Here is a 13,133-nt window from a genome sequence, read left to right as displayed (position 1 = left end):
GGACCAAAAAAAAAAAAAAAAAAATCATTGACTTAAATTATTGTCTAATCGGTTATTGCAACTAAGCCACTCTTTATTCCTATTCTTTTGATGGCTAATCCAAGGACAGAGAGGTAGAAAGAACATGGGCTTTGGAAAAAGCAATTTGGAATTTTAACCCTAAAAGTACCCTATGGAGATTTTGTAAATTTCTATGAGCTTCACTTTGCTCACCGGCAAAGCAGGAATAATACAACAGTATTATTTCATAAAGCAATTGTAATGATTAAAATGTTATTACATGCCAAGCACCTGCTATGTATTTAGTAGATCCTACAGAAATGGCATGTTCTACTACAACACATTACAAAAACAAATGAATTATTTAAACTAGTATTATTGTAAACTAAACCATCAGGCTGAAACAGTTTATTCTACAGTTATTAATATACATAGGACAAATTGTTTTTAAAAATAATAAATGCATCCCCAAAATTCCCTATGCTAATCTAATTAGTGGTGACAGTATTTATTAGGATACAACTTCCCATAACTAAACTTACACAACACTTGGTGGTAAAACATGTACTGCAATTTTATCCAAATGAACACTTACAAAATAAAATAACTTCCAGATCAATCCTAGAGCAATTTTAGAGAATCTTAACATCTCTCAAAAAAATGGAACAAAACACAGAAATGTAAAGTAATGTAGTTAGCAAAGAATTTGAGGGCAACAGATAAGAAGCTATGTCTTCTTTCCTTTTCCAACTTTTATGAATATCACAACAAAGTCTGTTTTACCAATCTTATAAAGTAAATGCTTAACTTCTTGCCTTTTCTCCACACCATCAAGTCCTCTCTCTCCAGAATCTCTCCAATCTATCCCCTTTTTCCCCACCCTATTCCCTAAATTCATGCCCTTATAGTATCTATACCTGAATTTCTAAAATTAAAAAAAAATCATTAACTGGCCTCCCTCCAAATAGTCTATATAACATCTCCTGATTCATCAGTCTATAATTCTATCAACTTACTGCCCAGCATATCAACCTTCAATAATTGCCAAATGTTGGCAAGATCAAGTCCAAATTCCTTAATGTTGCTGATAACCTGACCAAACATTACCTCATTAATCTTATCTCCTCCTACTCCACAACCTAAACTGTATTTTTGGATCAAACAATAACGGATCAGGTCCAACTAATAATACAGGTTTATTCCAATCTCAGTGTCTTTGCCCTTGCTTTGCCCTAGCCTAGAAAATTATTCTCTTTCTGCCTATTTAAATCCTATCCATCCATCACTGTAAAACTCTAGTCCATGAAACTCTCATAGACTTCAGCCCAGATTCATCTTAGTAAACTACAAACTGTCACTTTGACACAATTGACCACTTAGAGCAGACAGTGTAGTCACTAAAAAATACTAGCATACATTTTTTCATAAGGCCAAATATTTCAACATAAAAAAACTCCTTTAATCTGAGCTACCCTTTCTCTTATGTTTTAAATGTTTCATCTTTAATAAAATGGTTTTATTAGAGGAGAGATGGTTTCCCTTTTTTTTTTTCGGTACTAGGGATCGAACTCAGGACCTTGCACTTGCCAGACAGGCACGGTGAAACTGAGACACATTCCCGGTTGTTTTCCATTTTCATGTCCTTATTTGGAAAATAAAAGCTCTTGAAATGTGATTGGCTTATTAAAGTCAAGCCAAGCAGCCACTAGTCTACATCCCTCATTTTGGCTTTAATATATGGTTCAATATTGTTATGGATCTGCTTTCAAAGACTAGTATCTTTCAAATTAGAATTCTTAACAACAGATACACATGACACTTCTTTTGTCTTTGCTTTCTCTATATTAATTAGCTCTGAGTTGAATATACAAATACTGCAAAACTGAATATAATTAGTGAAATTCATAGCTTTTAAATCTGATGTGAAACTGGCTGTACCTGGTGGCACATGCCTGTAATCCAGTATTCAGGAGGTTGAGACAGGAGGACTACTAGTTCAAGGACAGCCTAGACTATATAGAGAAACACTGTCTCATAAAAACAAAACAAATGAAACTGACTAAATATGTAAATTAATTCAGTGTTGTCTCCTCTCCACTTTCCTCAACAGATTCTCTGCATCTTTCTGGACTGTACCACTTATTAAACAGTCATGCAGCTCCCAAAATCTCTAATTTTACTTCACTGCCTTCTATTTATGAATTATTATCCTTCAATTAACTAATTATTTCCTTCATATTTCCCTCCCTGATCCATTAATGGTCTCACTATCCTCTCATCTATTTTTCCATCACATTTCTTTAAAACTTTCCCCTCCCACCCTGATTCTGGGGATTAAACCCACGACTCTACACATGCAAGGCACATGCTATACCACTGAGCCACATCCTCAGGCCCACATTTAACTGTGTATGTGTGTGCTATGTGATTGAGTGTGTGTGTGTGTGTGTGTGTGTGTGTGTGTGTTTTGCCAGATATCTAGTCCTGAGCTTCCTGCCTCAGCAAGACCCCTACCACTAAACTATTCCCATTGCTTTAGGAACTAGTATGAAAGAAAATATTTTTAAAGAAAAAAATGTTTTTAATGTCTAAATGTATCAAATTATATTAAGAACATCCCAGGGCTGGGGATGTAGCTCAGTGGTACAACATTTGTCTAGCATGCATAAGGATTTGGGTTCAATCCTCAGTAATGCCAAAAAAAAAATATTTCAAATTGCACTCCAGGACAGTTCTGGCAGAAAGCATAAATAGTAGTATTATTGATTTAGACCTATAAGGAACCATTACTTTTTACAACAACAGCCTAACTACATTTGTAAGTATCTCCATTAAAATTTTTTCATATTTAACCATCTTATGTATTAAATCTTCCACTTAAGGATATAATCTTTAAGCCCATCAAAATCTAAAAATAAGGGCCGGGGATTTAGCTCAGCGGTTCGGTGGCCTGCCTTGCAAGCGCAAGGACCCGAGTTCAATTCCCAGTACCAAAATAAAAAACAAACAAACAAACAAAAAAATCTAAAAATATTATTCTTCCTATGCTAGAGAACATGAAAAGATGCTGACTTCATTTATTTAGGAAGTAATGACCTCAAGTGTACAGATCATTAAATTATCATGTGTTCTGGTTGAACAATGTAATGTTCAAGAGTAAGCTTGGGCTGGGTGTGGTGGAGCACACCTGTAATCCCAGCCAGCACTTGGGAGTCTGATGCAGGATGATTGCTGTTGAGTTCAAGACGAGCCTGAGCTACACAGCAAGACCATGTCTCAAAAAAGAAAAAAGGAGAGAAAGGGGGAGAGGCTGGGGTTAGAGAAGGAGGAAGAGATGAAAGAGACAGGAAGAGGGAGACAGGAGGGAAAAAAGAAAGCCACTTTAAAATAGAGCAAGCTTGGCATTAAATCCTTGCTTAGCACTGACCTCTGGCACACTGAGCTCACATCCTACCGACTCGGTTACTCATCTATAAAACGGAGATATTATTATCTACCCTAAAGGGTGGTTGGAGGAAGACTAAAGACATATAAAGTACTTAAATTCAGTGGCCTCTGATATACTGAAATCCATAAATGATGGATTTTTATCATCAGTCCTCAAGGACTAATAATCCTCAGAGAAGTTTCAACTATAAAACTTAAATGTGGCTGGAGAATGAGGGCTGAGGATGTAGGTCAGTGATATAGCACATACCTAGCATGCTTGGGGCCATGGGTTCAATGCCTGGCATCACCAAAAGCAAGTGAGCCACTCATTCTTCCACTATTAAATACATGTAATTAAAACACCCTAATCAGATAAATACTCCCAAATAACTAATAAGACAGCACATTTGTGACAAAGCTGTTCTAAGGTACAAAGCTGTAATAAAAAAACAAGGGCAGGGGATTTAGCTCGGTGGCACTGTGCCTGCCTTGCAAGTGCAAGGTCCTGAGTTCTATTTAAAAAAAAAAAAAAAAAAAAAAAAAAACTAGGCTCCATTTTTTAAAATGACATTTTATTTGTAAGCAAAGACAATATTGCTGAGTCAAGAATATAGCTCAGCTGCATAGTGCCTGCCTGAGTTCAATCCCTGATGCAAAAAAAAAAAAAGTTGATCACTTACTTCATTCAGACTTTCCTATTGCCAGAAGTTAAATATAAACCCCTTTAAAATGAAGATTTATCAAGATTAAGAATGTGCAATATGCTCTAAAGACAAATTGAAAAGGAGTGCAGTAGCTGTCTCCCCTTTAACATCCCCAGGGAGGGTTGAAACCCAGGACAGTACCAAATTATACATAAACTGTTTCTTCCTATACATGCACACCTATGATAAAGTTTTATAAATTAGGCAGATTAAAAAACAATAAAATTGAAAAATTATAATAATATGTTCTAATGAAAGCAATGTGAATGTGGTCTTTAAGGAATAAAGAAAAAATGGGAGGGTGGTGCTAGGGATCAAATCCAAGGCATTTCACAAGTTAAGCAAATATCCTGTCATTGAGCTGTATACACCATCAGCTCTAAAACAAGTATTTTCACATGACTGCAAGTAACTGACAGTTTTGCAAAAAGTTTTACAAAAAGCTAAAAGCATGTGCAGCCACCCCTGGCTTGATGTTTGTATTTTAACTATAATACCTTATATATAGCTCTAAGAGATTATCATAAAATTACATAGCAACAAAATTAGAAATCTGAAATATACCTGATCTGCATAAAAGCAGTAAAATGATACTGGATTCACTAGAAACAAGTAAAATTGCCTAATTTGAGCATTTAAAGTACCATACTTTCACAACATTTGCTTCCAGAGTACTTCTGAGGGCACAGTATTTAGTAAAGTTATTTATAACCATCTTTTTGAAAATTTACATTTGATTCATACTGGTTTAAGTGAACTGGGATTCTCCAAAAGGATTTTCAATATTGTTTTTTTTGTGGTTGTTGCTGTTGTTTTTGTTGTTGTTGTTGTGTTTTGCTTTTTTTAAAGAGATGAGTTAGGTATGAAAGAGGAAGTAATCCTAGTTTAGCCAATCACATCCTGCTCTAATCATCTTGATTATGGATTATTTATCAGAGACCTCAAATTTTGATTAATGCCTCTCTCCCAAAGACAAAAACTAGCCCAAAATTAATTCATGCCATGATCAGCAACTGGCATTCTCTTAAAATCCTGGGGCTGATAAAGAAGAACAAACGAGACATTTGTAGGTAAATGGATGCATCTTGAGATCATACTCTTAAGTGAAATACATCAGACACACACACATTTAAATACTGCACTGTTTGTGCAGTGTGAGAAACTGAAAGGACCAAAATGTATAATAGATATTGGGAAATGGGAAGAACAAAGGAGGGGGAAGGGGGAAAGGAAGGAAATGATAAGGAAAAAAAGAATAGAAGGAAAAAGATGGAAACAAAGCTTTGGTAAATAAGGAGGGGAAGAGGGGTTGAAGGGGGAATGGAAAAAAAAAGCAAGATATATTATGTACAAATTCCCTATGGTGAATGTTATCATTATGTATATCTAAAATACAACAATAAAAAAATTGTTTTAATCCTGGGACTGGGGATATAGCTCAGCGGTAGAGAGCTCTTCACTAACAGACACAAGGTTTTGGGTTCTATTCCTAGCACCACAAAAAAAGAAAACAAAAATCCCAATTCTGACCCTCAACAATTTTGTGACATTGGACAAGATATCTAATTTCTGTCCTCATATGTAAAATGGGGCTAAAATAAACCATATTACTACTCTGTGGGTATAGTGAGGATTAAATGACATTATGTGACTCAAACATGGTAGGTATTCAATATTTGTTCAATGCGGCACACACCTGTAATACCAGCACTTGGGAGGCTGAGGCAGGAGGATCACTGTGAGTTCGAGACCAGCCTGGGCTACATAGTGAGTTCCAGGTCAGCCTCAACTACACAGTGAGATCCTGTCTCAAAAAAACAAAAACAAAAACAAAATTTTGTTCAATAAATGAGTAAATTGTGCATATAAGACGCTTAGGACAGTCCCTGACACATACTATTATAATTAATGTTTATAACAATCACCTGAAAACTGTACCTGGAATAATGATTAACAATATCACTATCCCAAAACCAAACACAGACTTAATAATTACTTTAAAACAATTTTCTTTCTTTGGTACCCAGGATCGAACTTGGGTCCTTGCACCGGCGGGGCAGGCGGCAGCACTACTGAGCTAAACCCCTGACTCTAAAACAATTTTCAAAAGTTACAATGGTTTGAAATACACATTACCCTACCATGCATCTCATTTACCAGTTGCAGAGTCTTTCTTTAAGTGACGAAGAAGGGTTGCCTAACACATCCAGAAATCATCTCTCCCCAATACAGGTACTAATTACAGTCATACAGGCCAATGCTTGGGCCAAGGATAAATTGATTAGCCAAGAAAAAGTTACTGTATAAGAAATCACACTAGTCTCTGAAAAAGTTGCTTAGCATAATCAGAAACTAATCAAGTTAAAATTCAACTTTTAAAAGTTTCTTCTAGTCTGCTAGTACAAAAAGAATGTTATCTTGATGAAGGCAATGATGCATGCCTATTGTAATCCCCGCTGCTCAAGAGGCCCAGGCATCAGGATCACAAATTTGAGCCCAGCCTAGGTAATTTACCAAGACCCTGTCTCAAAATCAGAAAAAAAAAAAAAAAAAGGAGGCTGGGATTGTAGCTCAGTGGGAAGGTCCTGGGTTCAATCACAGACACAGACAGACAGACAGACAGACAGACACACGAATGACAACGGACACATTCAATTGGTGGGCCAAGGCTGTGGCTCAGTGGTAGAGGCCTTGCCTGGCATATACAAGGCTCTGGTCTTGGAATTTCCAGCAGCACAGAGGAAAAAAAAAAAAACAAAAAACTACTTGAGCCAACATTTGTGTCTGACATTGCACTAAATCAGAATAAATTTTGAAAATAAAAACAAAGTTTTTCTCCAATTCTTGAATAAACAAAAACACAAAAGTGAAACTGAAATAACTACTACTTACTAATGTAGCAGCATTATAACCTAAGTGCTTCTATATGCTAAATTACTTAACACAACTCGTCTCACCATTTTGAAGATAAGTAAAATTGAGCCTCTGAGACTATAGAAGTGGAACTTTAAAGGTGGACTATCCAAAATGCTCAAAAAAATGTGAAGAAGCCACAACTGAATAACCAACTGCCCCCAAAATAGCAAAATAATTGTATTTGACTTTTTCTTTTTTCTTTTTTTTTTTTGAGACAGAGTCTCACTATGTAGTTGAAACTGACACCTGGAACTCACTATGCAGCCCAGGCTGGTCTCGAACTCACAGTGATCCTCCTGCCTCAGCCTCCTGAGTGCTGGGATTACAGGCATGCGCCACCACCCCCGGCTTAATAATTGTATGCGAATAAAAATTAATGATTCAGAAAAATACTCCAAAGTTATTAAGAATTTGACAGTGAATGTGTAAAATACAGAAGACTGGGTTGAATAAGTCTAACTTTGTAATCAACTCTGAAAACTACTTTTTATAACAGATTTCCCACACTTCATCATTTATCTCCCCACATTTAAAAAAAAATCAATTTACTCAAGTTTACTGGGGTTTCAAGTGTTGCTAAATTTGTGTGTGTGTGTGTTTTAACTTAGGTGGAGTAAAAAGAAGCAAATAGGATGATTTCATAAAATATTTCTAAATTCCTAAGAAAAAGATAACAGTGAGATTATAAAAGTTAACAAAATTACCCCATTGTCTCTCAGAAACTTCACAAGTACCTCTTCTTTAATGTCTCCATAAAAATAATTACAAAATTACCCTGGTGTCCTGTGATATAGCCCCATCAGCAAAGTCAAAATAATCAGATTTAAAATATAATAGGCATCTCTTAGAAAATGGATTTACATTTACTATATATGAAATATGTACTAGGCTGATCTGCATTTAAATTGACAAAGTATATACATTATTCTGTCTTTAAACGGGAGAATGTTGAACAAGCTTAATGACAGGTAAAAGTGACTTTAAACAGGTTAAATTGGCTCAAGATTTTCAATACTTAAATCAAAATAAAATGTTAATAAAAAAAGTTAACAGAATAACTCAAATGATTTACTAGCTAGTGTCCCATTTCAGTTAATAACTGCAATCAGAGAGCACTAAGCAAGCACAGACTCTTTCCCAGAAGAAACAACATTGTTAATACTTTGAGTAACAGGTTCCTAAAAAGTAGTGTATGTGCCAGGTGTGTTGGTGCACACCTGTAATCCCAGCACTTGGAAGGCTGAGGCAGGAGGATTGCTGTGAGTTCGAGACCAGCCTGAGCTACACAGTGAGTTCCAGGTCAGTCTCAACTACATGGTGAGACCCTTCCTCAAAAAAAAAAAAAAAAAAAAAAAGTAGTGTATGTGTTCTTAACACCAGAACTGGACTTCTGTACTTTCATACCCTAATATTATTTCACCTACGGCCAGGGATTTAGCTCAGTGGTTCTGCTACCTACCTCACAGGCTCAATCAAGGTCCTGAGTTCATTCCCCAGTACCCCCCACCACAAAAACTGCATCACCTGAAGTAGTTAATGCATCCTTGGCTTCTGGATTAAAGGAAACACTAAGTAGAATCCTAGTAAGAAGAATCCATGCTAGTAAGCCTAAGAAATTAAAACTTCTACTTATACATAAGAATCATTATGATCAATTATCAAAAATTCCACTGAGAAGCTGGGCATGGTGATACTTGCCAGTACTCCTAGTAGTCTGGGAGGCTGAGCCAGGAGGATTGCAACTCTGAGACCAGCCTGGGCAATTTAGTGACTTAGACAGAACCTATGTCAAAATAAAAAGGTTTAAAAGCTCACTGCAAAGGCCCTAGCTAGGTTCAATCCCCAGTATAGGGGATGGGGGTTGTTCACATTGCTCCTATACATAAATATCAAGATCAATTATCAAAAACTCCCCTGAGGGGCTTGGTGCAGTGGCACATACCTTAATCCTACCACTCAGAAGTTGCAAGTGGAAAAATCTCAAATTCAAGGGTGGCACAGGTTACACAGTGAGACCTTGTCTCAAAATAATACAAGAACAGAAAAAAGAAATCCATGGAGGGCCTACTATGTGCAAAGCTCAGTGACAGGAATTCACAAGAGTATCCGTGAAAACAAATTTAGCTTCTTGGGCCAGGGGATTTAGCTCAGTGGTTCCACCACCTGCCTCGCAAACTCAAGGTCCTGAGTTGGATCCCAATTACCCCCCGCCAAAATTGGCTTCTTATCAAAAAATGTCTCACTGGATGTGGTGGTTCATGCCTATAATCCCAACACATTGGAGGCTGAGGGAGGTGGACCAAGAATTTGAGACCAAGCTATTTGGAGAGTTCTGAGCCAGACTGCCTCAAAAAACAAAAAAACAAATAAAAAGGGCTGGGGATATATAGCTTGGTGGTAGAACATTTACTTCATATGTGAGGCCCTAAGGTTAGATCCTTAGCACTGGGGGGAAAAAAAAAAAAAACACAAAAACATTTTTTTCAAATTAAGTAATTAAGATACAAACTAGTATAATTCACCAAGAATGTCAGACATAGTGGGGCACACCTGTAATCTCCCCAGCACCTGGGCAGCTGAGACCAAAGGATTGCCTCCAGTATGAGACCAACCTGGGCTATACAGTGAGTTCAAAGCCAGCCTGAACTACATAGTGAAACCCTGTCTCAAAAAAACAAAACAACAAAAATCACCAAGAATATGAGAAATACTAGTTACTTGTACTTATAAATTACAAGACTTTTAAGAAAGAAGTTTTTGACCCAATGAGGTGGATTAGAATATGCTAGTACAGCAGCCGGGGATTTAGCTCAGTGGTTCGGCCCCCACCGCCTGCTTCACAAACGCAAGGTCTCAAATTAGAATCCCCGGTACCAAAAAAAAAAGAAATGCTAGTACAGAGCCAGGGATTTAGCTCAGTGGTTCTGCCTCCAGCATTGCAAACCCAAGGACCCAAGTTTGATTCCCGGTACCAAAATAAATAAATAAATAAACAAACATGCTAGTATGACAACAAGAACATATGAACAATAAACATAAAATTTTAGAGAAGATTTATTACTGCAAAGTCAGAACAGACTTCAAAGAGGAAAAACAAAAGAGTCCTGAAGGATAAAAAAAGATTTAAATAGCTTAACACGAGAGAAGAAAAAGACAAAAAAATAACTGGAACAAAGGTGCTAAACTGGGAAAATGGCCATTAAAAATTAAATATATAGGGCCAGGGATTTAGCTCAGTGGTGCCGCCACCTGCCTCACAAGTGCAAGGTCCAGAGTTCGATCCCCAGTTCCAAAATTTAAAAATTTTTAAAAATTAAAAAAAAAAAACATATAGTATGTGTCAGTCTCTGTGTTAGGTACAAGGCACACACTGGAGAACAAAACCTGAATTTTCTGTATTTACAGTCTAGAAGGGAAGACAGATAATAATCATGCTTTCAGATCTATCATTACAAATTACAGCAGATGCTATGAAGTCAAGCGATAGAAGCTAGCATAGAGAACAGAGAAAGCACAAAGAATCTCTGATACTTACATGTAAGTCCAGGCATGAAGGAGGCAGCCATGCAAAGAGTGTTAAAGGAGAGACATCCACAGGACCACTTTAAAAAAATGAAAAAGAACAAGACAGCCATATACATACAAAGGGCCTGAGATTAAAAAACAAACACAAAAAACTTGTTGCATTAAAGAATAAAGACGCTAAAGTGAGTGAAGCACAATGGACAATAAAAATGATATAAAATTAAGCTGGAGGATGTGCAAGGTTCAGGTTATACAGTGAATTCATTACAGGCTAAGACAGAATTTAACTTTTTTGTTTTATTCCAAGTCCAAAAAGTAAAAATTTTTGCAGACCCTCATAGTGTTAAATAAAAGGAGCTAGAACCAAAAGAATGTATATGATTCCATTTCTACAAAGGACAAAACTAATCTATGCTGCTACATGTCAGGATAGTGATAACCCTGGGTGGGGCACAGGGGAGGCAAGAAAAGGAAGATAACTGCACGGGGGCTTCCAGTGACTGAAATGATGGTTACATGGGTATACTCGGTTTACAGAAAATCTTCAAACTTTTCTCATGTGCATTCATCTAGATATGTAACAAAAAAGTATGGTAATTTTATTAAAAGTATGGTGAATTTTTTAAGGTTTATGCAAATTTTTAATAACATACATTTTAAAAATATGACTGTCCAGATAAAACGGGAATAAGGAGGGACATGAAAATATGAAGGCTCTTCAATAGCAAACTAATGCAATGGTGCTTTCAGAGACATATAAAATAGGAGGAGGTCTAGCTCAAACAGCCAGTGAATACAAAGTACCACACTTAAAAAAAAAAATGCTGAATCTGTGAAGGAATTTGTGCCCTTAAAGATGGCATTAAAGATACAATGTAAGAAAGTATATCTAGAAATTATAAAAGGAGTATATTAAAACAGAAATTTTTATAAAAGCTAACAAAGCATGTTATGTTGTGGCTCAGATTTTAAAATGGTGTTTTCAAGCCTTCCCCTTGACACCCCCACCCTCACCTCAACACACCAGAGTGTATAATGAAATAAAAGATCCCAAGCCTGAGCATCAGTCATACCTCGCTCAAACCAATGGCTGGCCCGCTAACTAGCTCTCCCAGTAACTGCTCAGAGATCAGCTCCCTCGTGTACAAAATGAGGATAATGACTACCTCCTCCCAGAGTTATTATCTTCTCCCCACAGCCACCCAAAATGTTGAGTAGTCTGGAGGGTATTTTAATTTAATCATTATTTCTTAATGGTATATAAAGGCCAATGGTTTATATTAAAAAGAGTTTCCATTCTCAAATTCACAGGTGAGAGAGGAAGATTATAAAACTGAAAAACTAGAGAAATAAAATGAATTCTAAAAAGGAAAGGATGAAGTGGTAGAAACAAAGTTCCTTCTAGATTCTCAGCAATAGTTTCAAGCACTTTTCAAGTCAGAGACTTGAGCTAAAGCAAATTGGGTCAGGTTTAGTGACGAAAAAATTATGACAAGTAAAAAAATCTTAGGTCTTCCCAGCAATCACAATTTCTACCTATAAAGCAAATAAATAAATAAATAAAATTTGGGGGGGTTACCAGGGATTGAAGTCAGGACCTTGTGCTTGCAAGGCAGGTGGCACCACTGAGCTAAATCCCCAGCCCCTATAAAGCAAATTTAAAGAGATCAACACTAAGGAAATTCTGTCGAAGGCAGAAAGGCAAAGCTTCTAAATACTTCACAGCATCCTCACCCTTAAGTGTTATTTGGACCTGTTATGCTAACCATAACATGTTAAGGACTTCATAAGCATAGGAGGTAACATTTCAAAGGGAAACAAAAACTAAAATATTCAACTTCTTCATAAATCTTTGGGGTAATTTCACCCCCCACCAAAATATCCTCTGGCCTAAAAGGAACTATGACCTAGTTCTTTCCAAATTTGTTCACCTTTCTCCTAATCAACAAGTGTCTCTCCCTCTCCCTCTCTCTCTCTTAATTTACCCCAGCATTAAACTCCAAGGCTTCCCTATTTCCTAACAAGTTGGCACACTGATTCTAGGATTCGCTCTTATCTTAAACTTAAAATTTTCTAAATTCCCCAGAATCAACATGCTCAATTCCTAAAAGGTAAGTTTAGGAGAATAAAGGTAGTGAGTGGTGTAATTACACATGTCAAAGCTATGTATTTGGACCAAGTGCCACCTGTAGTGTAAATTAATATTGTACCAAAAAGCCATGTTACATTAAAAAAATGGCTTAGTTTCTGATCAAGAATGTCATCCTAACGAAGGCCTCCACAGTGGAAGAACCATTAGATGTCTACCATCTTCCATTATTTAAGTGAAATACTTGATCACTTAGGTACTGCATTTTTACTACTAATAAGCAAAAGTTAAGCACCTACTACATACTACCAAAGCTCATGTCTTTTTCAAACAGTAGCATAATTTAAAAATCACACTAATAACAATGCTAGAAGGAGGCAACACTATGGGGAAATAGATTTAACTGACTTGTTTCAGGGTCCACAGTGACCCAGTGGCTGAGTAAAAGGCCTGAAACTAGGTTTCCTGGT

General features: G+C 36.6%; 1 protein-coding gene across 1 annotated transcript in view; it reads right to left on the bottom strand.

Moving 5' to 3' along the window:
- Luzp1 (leucine zipper protein 1) overlaps positions 1–10,608 on the bottom strand; it is a 79,342-nt gene extending 68,734 nt beyond the window's left edge. Inside the window, exon 1 of the mRNA XM_010625992.3 lies at positions 10,585–10,608. The gene's annotated coding sequence lies outside the window, so the exon portion shown is untranslated. The remainder of the gene's footprint in view (positions 1–10,584) is intronic.
- Positions 10,609–13,133: the final 2,525 nt, after the last annotated feature.

This window comes from Fukomys damarensis, unplaced genomic scaffold (assembly GCF_012274545.1).
Source record: "Fukomys damarensis isolate Sample0158 unplaced genomic scaffold, DMR_v1.0_HiC HiC_scaffold_23, whole genome shotgun sequence".
Lineage (NCBI taxonomy): Eukaryota > Metazoa > Chordata > Mammalia > Rodentia > Bathyergidae > Fukomys > Fukomys damarensis.
The sequence above is the reverse complement of the archived record's forward strand: the minus strand, read 5'-3'. Positions and strand labels throughout refer to the sequence as shown.